Source organism: Thamnophis elegans, chromosome 3, assembly GCF_009769535.1.
Source record: "Thamnophis elegans isolate rThaEle1 chromosome 3, rThaEle1.pri, whole genome shotgun sequence".
Classification (NCBI taxonomy): Eukaryota; Metazoa; Chordata; class Lepidosauria; order Squamata; family Colubridae; genus Thamnophis; species Thamnophis elegans.
The window spans coordinates 128,109,461-128,113,794 of record NC_045543.1 but is presented as its reverse complement, the minus strand read 5'-3'; the positions used below and the strand labels follow the sequence as shown (position 1 = coordinate 128,113,794).

The 4,334-nt window shown below is 39.7% G+C and overlaps 1 long non-coding RNA gene across 1 annotated transcript; it reads right to left on the bottom strand.

Moving 5' to 3' along the window:
• Positions 1-665: 665 nt before the first annotated feature.
• On the bottom strand, positions 666-2,690 carry LOC116506642. The gene is made up of 2 exons (XR_004255057.1): positions 2,651-2,690; positions 666-1,279 (listed from the first exon to the last, which is right to left on the bottom strand). It is a non-coding gene; the product is annotated as an uncharacterized LOC116506642 (long non-coding RNA).
• Between the last annotated feature and the right edge of the window lie 1,644 nt (positions 2,691-4,334).

The following is a 4,334-nucleotide window of genomic DNA, read 5'->3' as shown; positions in this document are numbered from 1 at the left end:
CCTGTTCCAAAGTGTTCATCTCATTCATCACCAGATGAGATGTTGGGAAAACAATCCCATTTGGCAGATATATTGTGTTGTCTTTTCTTAAGCAAATGAAGTTGGGGGAAATTATAAAACTGTAGTGCATTGTAATGCGAAATGCATTTCTTCCTGAACTGCTTTGAGTAACGTTTGGGTTCAATTGCTCCCTTAAAATGCCTGCTTTGTCCTGTTGCAGAATAGAAAGCATGTTGAAACAAAAATTGGTTAATTTTCTCCACTGCAACATGATTCTTAGTTATGTAAGAATTTCAAATAAGACTATTTAAAAAGGCCACACATACAGAGGGCTATCTTAAAATAAAGCAATGAAATAATTTTATGAAATATAGCGCTATGGAAGGACAATAGACATAGACCGCTTCACAGTGCTTTTACAGCCCTCTCCAAGCAATTTATGGAGTCAGCATATTGCCCCCAACAATCTGGGTCCTCATTTTACCCCACTTCAGAAGCTGGGATGAAATGCTACCGGTTCGGACTGGTTCTCAGGAACCGGTAGCAAAGATGCCAGCTGTTCACCTGAACCAGTAAAAAAAATGCTACCAGTTCAGGCGAACCAGTCTTCTTATGATCAGCTGTGCCGCGTGATTTATATTAGCTAGAAAGCAGGATTTCCTGCTTTCTAGCTAATATAAATCGTGTGGCACGATGAATTCCCCCCCCCTTGCTGTTCGCTTACCTCACTGTTCACTTACTCACTTGCGAGGTGTGCTCAGTAGCAGGCTCCGCCCATCCGTCATTTTGATGCTCTGAGCATGCGCAGAAAGTCCTGTGCATGCACGGAGGTGACAAATGCAAGCAAAGTACGAATACACACGCATGTGCACTCACATTGCTACTGAACTGGTAGTAAAGGTAAGTGGATTTAACCCCTGCTCAGAAGGATGGAAGGCTGAGCTAACCTTGAGCCTGGTGATATTCAAGATGCCAAATTGCAGGCAGCTGACAACAGTAGTAGCTTGCAGTACTGTACTTTAACCACTGTGCCATCATGGCTCATTGGACATCAGAAGCTAAAACTGTTTCTTTGCCCATTTAGTTTTCCCTACTTTGAGAAGGCTCCTTCTCTCTGTTGTGTAGGTACACCGGCTACATGCCCTAGACCTAAAGAATTGTCTTAGATGTCAGTCTCTTATTCCATTCTTCAACCAATTTTCAGCCAATGCTTTAAAGTGATAGTGCATCATGTAAGATTTGACAAGGTGGGAGAGGTGGATGAAAGCAGGAAATCGACCTATGAAAAAAGGGGAGTAATATTGTTTTTATTGTGACCATGCCCAGTTTCTCTTCAGAACACATTATGCTTTCTAGTCTGGCACACCTTGTAATGGACAGAAGGAATAAACTTGAGGAACGGGAAGAAAAATCATAACCAAAAAAATTGGTAGATAAAAGAAATCTGCCTCCAGGCCAGGACTGAAACCCAAGTACGTTTCTCAGACAAGTTCCTCCTTAGTTCTGAAGAAAATCAAGGGGGGGGGGGGGGAGCCACTCAGACTTGCAAAATTGATGTCAGTCATTTGAGGTAAACCAGACTAAGAAACCAAAGTTATGCAAGGTAATGCATGTATTATAAGGTAACAAAATCTTGCAAGTCTGAATGTGATTCTCCTTTCCCTCCCCTTATCTTCATGTAATTGTATATGGGAAAGACCTTGTGAGATGGGGCAAAGAAATGCTGCCTAGAGAATGGTCAGATAAGAGAAAGCATAGCCTGCAGCTGTACAGTGGGCAGAGCAAGAGCTTCAGAAAGAACTCTCCTTAGTATTATGGACTGTAAAGGAGAAAGCAGAAGAATGGCATTTTCAGACTTACAAGATTCTGTTAGCGTAGCTTTACAATAAAATTGAATTTTCTTATTGTTGTGTTTTCTGTCTGGCTTGCCTGGTAAGGCTGCCACTTACAATACAATACAATAGCAGAGTTGGAATGGACCTTGGAGGTCTTCTAGTCCAACCCTCTGCCTAGGCAGGAAACCCTACATCATTTCAGGCAAATGGCTATCCAACATCTTCTTAAAGACTTCCAGTGTTGGGACATTCACAACTTCTGCAGGCAAGCTGTTCCACTGATTAATTGTTCTAACTGTCAGGAAATTCAGTTCTAAGTTGCTTCTCTCCTTGATTAGTTTCCACCCATTGCTTCTTGTTCTGCCCTCAGGTGCTTTGGAGAATAGTTTGACTCCCTCTTCTTTGTGGCAACCCCTGAGATATTGGAACACTGCTATCATGAGTCTCTACATCTTTTTTACACCGTGACAACCGAAATTGAATGCAGTATTCCAAGTGTGGCCTTACCAAGACATTATAAAGTGGTATTAACACTTCATGTGATTGATTCTATCCCTCTGTTTATGCAGCCTAGAACTGTGTTGGCTTTTTAAGCAGCTGCTGTCTAACCAAATGTTTTTACTTTATCTAGTAATAGGCTATGGTCTATTTTATGAAATGCCTTTTAAGTAAATTATATCGTCCTAGTAAATTATATCGACAGCATTACTCTGGTCCACTAATTTTGTCACTTTGTCGAAGAATGCAGTAAGATTAGTCTGGCATGATCTGTTTTTGACAAACCCATATTGTCTTTTGGCTATTACTTTGTTTACCTCTAGGTGTTCGCTAATTCATTGCTTGATTATCTTTTCCTGGTATTGTGGTCAGGCTGATAGGTCTATAATTTTCTGGATCTATTTTTTTTCCTTTTTTGAAGATCGGAACCACATCAGCTCTTTTCCAGTCCTCCGGCAGTTCCTCGATGCTCCAGGATCTCTGAAAGATATAATTCAATGGTTCTGAGATCTCATCTGCCAATTCTTTCAGAACCCTGGGGTGTAATCCATCAGTCCTGGTGATTTGAACTCGTCTAGGGTTGAGAGGCGCTCACTTACCATTTTCTTCCCTATTTCAACTTGTGTTCCTAATCTGATTTTTGTGGTGCTGTTTTTGGTAGGTTGGACTGTTTTTTCCCTTTGTGTAAAGACAGATGCAAAAAATGAGTTAAATAGTTCTGCTTTCTCCCTGTTGCTTATCACCTTCTTGTCACTTTCTCCCAGCAATGGACCAATTGTTTCCTTGACTTTTTTCTTGTTTTTAACATGTTGGAAGAAGCTTTTTTGTTATTTTTTACTCTGTGGCAAGCCTTTCTTCATTGTGAGCCTTAGCTTTCCTCACTTCATCTTTACAGGCTTGGGATATTTGCTGATATGCTGCCATATTTATGTCCCCCTCTTTCCACTTTTTATATTTATCTTTTTTGTCTTTTAATTTGTCTGAGAGTTTGTTATGCAGCCATGCTGGTTTCTTTTGGGAGCTGTTATTTTTTGTCTTCATTGGTATTATGCTAGACTGGGCTTTTATAATCTCTTATAAACTTATTAAGAATTAAGGATAGTTCTGTTTGAGATACTTGCTGAGATTATAGTTTTACTCCAGGCTCATTTCTTTTAACTGAGTGTTATTTTGGCTGTGATTTTTCCTCCTGTTCCTCAAGGTTACTCCTTCTTTCCCTTACACACTCAAAAACAGCTTTCATCTCAGCTCCAAAGCAGGAATGGTTCTGTTTTCATGCCATGCTTCCTTAGTTGTCTTACCAACTAAGCACGGAATCAAACAACTGGCACTGCCAAGGGTACAGCAGTTGACCTTTTACAGTCAAACCTTGCTAGAAACCAAGCTCATTGGGGGTATTACACAAGCTTTCCACGTTCCTTGTTCTGATCATCTTGTTCTCTTGGGTAGAGGTAGCAGGATGGATGAAAAACACCCAACTGCACAAGGATAACAGTTTTTCCATATTAAAAATAATCTATACAGTTAATATAATCAATTGGTTAGGATTTTAGAATAGAATAGGATAGAATAGGATAGGATAGGATAGAATAGAATTCTTTATTGGCCAAGTGTGGACACACAAGGAATTTGTCTTTGCTGCATATGCTTTAATATACATAAAAATACAAGATACATTTGTAAAGAATCATAAGATACAACACTTAATGATAGTCATAGGGTACAAAAAAGCGATCAGCAAACAATCAATATCAATATAAATTGTAAGGATACAAGCAACAAAGTTGCAGTCCTGCAGTCATAAGTGGAAGGAGATGGGTGATAGGGACAATGAGAAGATTAACAGTAATAGTAATGCAGCCTTAGTGAATAGTTTGACAGTGATGAGGGAATTATTTGTTTAGCAGAGTGATGGCGTTCAGGGAAAAAACTGTTCTTGTGTTAGTTGTCTTGGTGTGCAGTGATCTATAGCATCATTTTGAGGGTAAGAGTTGAAACAAT